We start from the raw sequence: 7,592 nt of genomic DNA on the forward strand, positions 1-7,592 counted from the left end.
CCTACTTGCAAGAACTACTAATCAACATTGTTTAGCTTTGATGTTTTCCTAGGCTGTCAGCAAGCATTTTGTTTTAATTGTTTCCATCGCACTGTAGGCCTAAGCTTCTTTGTCTTCGTGCATCTAGCAGAAATATGTTTGTGATCAATCAAAGACAATGAAAACATTAACTATAGAGTTTTCCTAGTGTGTATCCTATAAATTACTTTGGTTGGTGTCCAAGGGCTGATCTCATCTTATTAGTGCAGGTAGTTTTATCCAGGGTGCTTTCCCTTTCTATATGTATGGAATCAACAAAATAATAATTTTCAATAAATGATGAGGGGGGTGCAAAGAACTTATCATAATATTAGTAAATCATTCTATGTACTATCAGTTATGATTCTCTTCGTATATAATACTATTATTTCAGGGAATGGCATAATGTTTCTCTCTCTTCCCATTGACATGAATGACCCAGTTTTAGTAAAATTCTTCATGTTTGCATGGTGAGATCCATTGTCTTCAGCAAAGGTCATTGAAGGAGTTATATTTCTTTCTGGCAATATCCATCTAATCCTACAGGTAAAATGTTTCTGAACTGGTGGCCATGTATAAGAGAACTTATTGTGCTACGCGTGAACTTCACTTAGCCTCTAATATGCTGGATTGTCATCGTTGCATATAGAGAAGAAATTGTTAATATATTCACTGCCTTCGAATAAATAACTACCATATTAACTGGCGGGGCTATCCGTACACATAGAGTATAGTTCTTATCGTACACAACATCATATATTTATTTCCCATACAAGTGTTTTTTGAACAAATCAAGATAGTTCATGGAATTGCAGTTTCCTCCGCAGTTGTCTTCTTCTTGTTGTTACCATTGCATCCATGCATAATTAGATATTCATTCTTTGATCACTTTTACTACATTCATTGCATATGGAAACAATAGGGATTTGAGAGAAACTGGTGAAATACGGAATATCAGGTTTGCCACAGTATTATAGTTTTATCCAACAAAATTTAATTATGTGATTAATAATTTAGTAATTTCTGATCCATACAACCGATAGTGAAGTAGTGGTGATTTTTGGATATTTAAGACCATTAGACCAAAACTATAAAAATCATATGAGCACAAGAGCCTTGGAACATTCATTGTTGATAGCTTACCCTTTCAGCATACTATATCTGGAGAGGGTTAGTGGGAGGCCATGGAACGGCGGCGACCTGCACATGCTCATGGGGGAGGTGGTGGTTGTAGGCGGCGGTGGCCTGCGACTCCCAGAACTGCTCCTCCCGCACCATTTTCATGCAATGGGCACGAGCCTGAATTGTAAAGGTGCAATGCACTGACGGGGTTGTCGTGGAGGAGGAGGGTGGCGTAGGTTCGATGTCGGGTGGTCTTCCATTGGGACGTCATCGTCGTCCTCCGGCTAACTGCCAGCCAGCCAGCCGACATCAATGACGGTCATCTCCTTCTTCTGGTCCGATGTCAGCTCGTCTGAGAGAGCTCTGGCGGGGGAGGGATTCTGGTGGTGCAGATAGGGATCAGAGTTGGATGATTTGGCTATGGCCGGGGCACTGCTTTTAATAGCAATGGTGGGCGGCAGAGGGCCGGACAAGTGGCGCCGAAGGAGACGCCTCGGCAACTGTGTCCCATCAATGTGGGCAGCACACGGACGGACGGGCAACAGTCTTGTCGTTTGAACACGCGGTAACCGATTACAACGGGAAGCGGCACAGGGGGCGCTCTCTCGGCCGGCGCGCCGCTTCAATGCCGACGCTAGTGAGCGGTCTCATCAGCTCTGGCTAGGCAAGAATGCGGGCGTTGACGCTCTAGAGCAGCACTAACGGAAAACGCACGGGAGGAGGAGGGATTTTTGTGGGTCAGGACTGCCAAACGCGCGTGTGACAGCAGTTCAGACTCCCGCAAACCTCTTTACATTTGTCTTCAGTTTGCGAGAGAAATCACACGCGCGTTGTATGGATTCCGCGATCCGGACAGATGCAGAAGGTTTGGTGGTAGGCGTTGGAGACACCCTTAGGTGGTGCATGGCAGATTAATAATGATATATACTCTTACAATGATGGACCTTCGAGTCGTTACGTTCACTAATTTAGTGAGCTCGACCACTGAACTATATCAATGTGTCGGTGCATGTGGTTCATGAGTACTGGCCTGGACTGTATCGCTTGAGACTAGCCACAGTGAAGAGTACATACACTAGTAACGTACACATATCACTAGATTATGTTATTATCTTTATAATGGATAGTAATATAAGTGTGGTGTCATGCAAAACTTCATTTATTAGGTTATAGATTCATATTGCACTCGGACATGTGATGTTACAGTAACTAGCTAAGAGGATACTTGGATACGTTTTAGTCCCATGACTAAAAGTAGTGGGACTAAAACTTGCTAGCCTCACCCATGCTTGGATCGAAATACTAAAGAGACTAAAATCAAGTTAATGAGCATTTATTATCTTTCAAACCCTCCAATCCAGAACTTTCATGTGTTAGGCTGGTCATAGTGGGGAGTACCTTAGACTAGTAACACGCACATGTTACTAGTCTATGAGGGTGCTTGGATACAAGGAACTATTTTTAGTCTGACTAAACATAGTCTCTTTTAGAGGCTAAAGTTCCAAGCACCCCTGACTAAAGAGAGGCTAGGACTAGTCTTGAGGCTAAAATCTTTTAGTCATGGGAAACCTACTAAAATATGTATTAGCTCTCTCTCTCCTCATTTAATTCCTCTCCTTAGTTCTGGATTGGAGGGTTTGGAGGATAATAAATGCTCAATAACTAGATTTTAGTCTCTTTAGTACTTGGATCCAAGCATGGGTGAGATTAGCAAGTTTTAGTCCCACTACTTTTAGTCATGGGACTAAAACGTATCCAAGCATGCTCTATGTTACTACCTTCACGGTGGAGAGTAACATAAGTGTGATAACATATAAATCTTCATTTATTGCTTTGTAGACTCATTTTGCATTGTGAAGCGCTATGTGATGGTAACATATTATGTTACTTTATTTTCCTCTCTCTTCATCAATTGCCTGACACATCATCTTCTTTGCTTATGTGGCATGTATATTACTACCTATGTTACTCTCACTATGACCAGCCTTAAAGGAGATGAGTTAAATGAGGAGAGAGAGGACTAATTCAAATTTTAGTAGGGGTACCCCGACTAAAACATTTTAGTCTCAAAACTAGTTTTAGCCCCTCTTTAGTCAGGGGTGCTTGGAACTTTAGCCTCTTAAAAAGACTATTTTTAGTCAGACTAAAATAAGTCCCTTGGATCCAAGCACCCTCTAAGTTACTCAAACTACCTCCCTCTTTATTAACTCATTACTACATAAGCAAATTTGCTCAGTTGGACTCAATGTTATTACTGGAATTACTCTCGCTATGACTAGTCTGATAGCAAATAGTGCTACCAGCTCCTTGATTCTTCCCTAAGTTTCTAGACGCACCCACGTTGTTTTGGTTGGCAGATCGAGCTCCTGAAATCATCGGCAAGAGCACTGTGCAAGCATGGACTAAATGAATGTGCCACGACCTAAATGTACATAGTACCGCTGGCATCATAAATGGGGACAACGGCTAACCTCTGCTGCCCAGGTCTTTAAAATGTGCCATTTTCCTTCTCCCTTTTCACATACACCTCATACTCTCTTTGTTTCTAAATATAAGTCCTTTTGAAGATTTCAATACGGATTACATACGGTATAGATTTACTCATTTTATTCCGTATAAAATTTATATTAAAATCTGTAAAAAAGACTTATATTTAGGAACGGATGAAGTACCTTGTACTACAAGGAGTTCAAAGACCAATTTTCTTTGGCCTGGTTAACAAACTAACTTACATCGACTTTCTAGTCTTCAAAATACCACCACGTAGGAGATATTGAAATCAGATAGACATACCAGGATGTATGTTTCTATAGTTTGGAAGCATAAGATTAGGTGGCATGGGGAACTTAGAAATATCAAGGGCACCGCAAATTTGTGCAAAGTAGACTCATCGTGGGGTTTCTTACAGCTAATTCCTATCCTATAAACCTCACCTTTTTCCTTGGCCTGACTGCTCCTCCCTACCACAACAGACTTCTGCCGGCCTGACTGCTCCTCCCTACCACAACAGGCTTCTGCGATGGAGGTGCGATGATAATAAGACGGACCAAAGGATAAATTAAACATTGCGCAAGAACATGGCGGGCTGCCTAGGACAAGACGGGAAAAGATATTTCTATTTGTACTTCAATCGAAATATATGTTAATATTTTCTGCCAAAGCTAAAAAGTTAACTAAATTCGGATACCAATCAATATTCAGAAAATTTTAAAATTTTTGAATTTTAGCACTGAGATTGTTCCTGAAATAAAGCTTTTAGGCCACATATTTACTAAAATCACTTGCATAAAATTAAATATATCTATTTGAACTTCAACAAAAATATATGTTCATATTTGCAGGACTGGTTTCTAATCTGTGTTCGGAAAATTCTACATTTTTAGATGGAAAAGGGCTGATTACTAATTACATGGTTGTCAAATAATGGCAAGCAGTGAATGATCAACTATCTACTTTCACCGTGAAATAGCTTTTTTCTTATTTTTGATCGCATAAACATTCAGTGCACGTACTCCAAGATGCATGCTATCAGTAAAATTTACTAAAATTACAAAAAAAAGTGATAACATAGACAGCAACATCTGTATACAATGTCACATTAAATAAATTAATATTCAATCTTAAATTCGTGAATGAAAAAGAAAAATCAGTAGAATTTATAGTTGCAATGCAGGCAGTGAACAAATCTCTCAACAACTAAATGAAAACAACTTGTTTGTTGCTGCAAGTTATGTTTTCTTATTTAGATAACATTACATAACTTCCTTCACGAAGTGATATTCCGATTCTGGCAACTAAAAAACACAAAAAGAGACATGTATTTGTAAAGGCTTTACCAACTACTCCCTCGGTCCCATAATGTAAGAGTATTTTTTACACTAGTGCAGTGTAAAAAATGCTCTTATATTGCGGGAAGGAGGGTGTATCATTTCGGGCAAAGTCATTGTCAAACCTGATTTTCGAGAAATAAAAGGAACATCATCTTTTTTTTTCTCAAAAGATACCCATAACTTTTTTTTATGTTGATGAGAGCACTACATTGAAAAAGAAAATTGAATGCCCAACGTCAACCTAAGTCATATATGGATCTAGTTAGGTTGAGATGAAAATGGTCGAACTTCAGTCTAAATGCTTATACATAAATATATTTCAGGTATTGTACATTTTTGGAAAAAATCAAACACGCATCGTAAATTAGCATGGAGCGAATATTTGCATCCAGGAGCCTCCTCTGTATCGGAGCGAATTTTATTGTCCCCATGGTGCACTTGTAGAGAATAATACTAGATGTTAACGTTCTATTTTGTGCAAGTATTCAGTGCGGTAGTCCACTTGGCTTTCTTATATACTACCCTGTCAGAATGCTAGTTTACTATGGTGCTTGGATCCGTAATTATTATTTCATACTCTCCGATCCATTTCGAACAAATATAAAGTATATTGTACGTACCATCAGAACCAAGAGAATTCCATTTTTTCGTTGCCCGGCTAGCAAACAACCATAAATTAATTACCATCTCGTAGGATGATCTTTCATGTAAACTGTTTGAAATCTACCTAAATCCGTCTATAAGTATTTTGTGGTGTTTTGGATGATGGTGATTTCAGCAGTTGCAGAGACGTCAAGTTGTTCCCATTTGACAAGAGGATCCATGTCGTGGTGGGTTCTTTTTTAGAAATATACGACTATTCCGCGAGTTCTTAGAATTAAGCCGGTCGGAGTTTTTGTTGGTGATTGCACTCACTAGAATTCTGTGTGTTCTCAAACAGTTATTGGTTGTATTTAGCTGTGGAACCAAAATGAGTGAAAATGTCATAGTTCCTTTCGTAGTAAATAGGGTTCATTCCTACTTTTTGCTTAGAGCAAGAAACTGGAATGGAACGCTTTCCCAGTCATGCGTATATCAGAAGTGGTGAATAATGACGCAAGCAAGTAGAGCTGAGTATAACACTAGTAGAAAAGAGGCCAATGGTCCAGGCCGGTCCAGCCCATTAGTCCCGGTTCAATCCAGAACCGGGACCAATGGGGCATTGGACCCGGTTCGTGAGCCCCAAGGGCCGGCCGGGCCACGTGGGCCATTGGTCCCGGTTCGTTTGGGCCTATTGGCCCCGCTTGGTGGGACGAACCGGGACCAATGGCCCTCGCTCCTGGCCCACCACCATTGGTGCCGGTTGGTGGCCTGAACCGGGACCAAAGGACGACCATTAGTCCCGGTCCATTCCACCAACCGGGACTAAAGGGTTGGTCCTCGTTGCGGCCAAAGTTTAGTCCCACCTTGCCAACCGAAGGGGAGTCAGACCGGTTTATAAGCCCCTCCCTCTCTGCCTTATTGAGCTCCTCTGAAAATTAAAATAGATGCCCTTATATAGGGAATTTAGGCTAAATTCATACGAATTTCTCTTGAAATTTGTTATGAATTTAATTTGAATTTCCTCTATAAGCGCATCTATGCTCATTTCTGAGTAGCTTTTATTATAGTTTTTTTTTCTTTTCTGCTATATTTATTTTTTTTCTTTTTATTTCTGAGTTGTAATAAGTCATTAAAAATAAGCATCTATGCTCATTTTTTAGTAAAGTTAATCATAACTATTTTTTTTCTATTTATTTTTGAATTGTAATAAGTCATTAAAAATAAGCATCTATGCTCATATTTTAGTAAAGTTAATCACAATTATTTTTTCTTCCTTTTATTTCTGAGTTGTAATAAGTCATTAAAAATAAGCATCTATGCTCCTTTTTTAGTACAATTAATGACAACTATTTTTTGCTTCAATTCATTTTTGAGTAGTTTTCTATATAGTTTTTTTTCTTTTCCGCTATATTTATTTTTTTCTTTTTATTTCTGAGTTGTAATAAGTCATTAAAAATAATAAAGAGGCGCAATGCTTCTTAATTTGCTTCAAACCTTTCAGAATGGTGTCAACTGCACTGCACATAGCTCTATGCAGTCTACCGTATTCCTCAAGGCTTGAAGCTAACCAACGTGCAGGAGCATTGAGCCTCTTCGTCATCGTCTCTGCACTCAGGTCTTATAAACAGCTGCGTGTGCCTCTCGCTTGGCGAGGTGGGACTAAAAAAACAGCTGCAGGAAGAATCAACAAAAAAACAACTGCAGAAAATAAAAAAAGTAGTTAGACGGGTCCATTGGTACCGGTTGGTGGCATCAACCGATACCAATGCCGCTCTTTGGTCCCGGTTGGTGGAACCAACCGGGACGAATGCCCCTCTTTAGTCCCGGTTGGGGCCACCAACCGAGACCAAAGGTCTTCGTTTCCCGCCCTTTGGGCTGCTGAAAAGAGGCTTTTGGTCCCGGTTGGTGGCACCAACTGAGACTAAAGGGGGGCATTGGTCCCGGTTAGTGCCACGAACCGGGACCAAAGCCTTTGCTATATATACAACACTTAGCGCGACTTCAATCTCTCCTGCTCCACTCCCGTCGCCGCGCGTTTCC

The sequence above is a fragment of the Triticum aestivum genome, unplaced genomic scaffold (assembly GCF_018294505.1).
Source record: "Triticum aestivum cultivar Chinese Spring unplaced genomic scaffold, IWGSC CS RefSeq v2.1 scaffold60258, whole genome shotgun sequence".
Taxonomy (NCBI): domain Eukaryota; kingdom Viridiplantae; phylum Streptophyta; class Magnoliopsida; order Poales; family Poaceae; genus Triticum; species Triticum aestivum.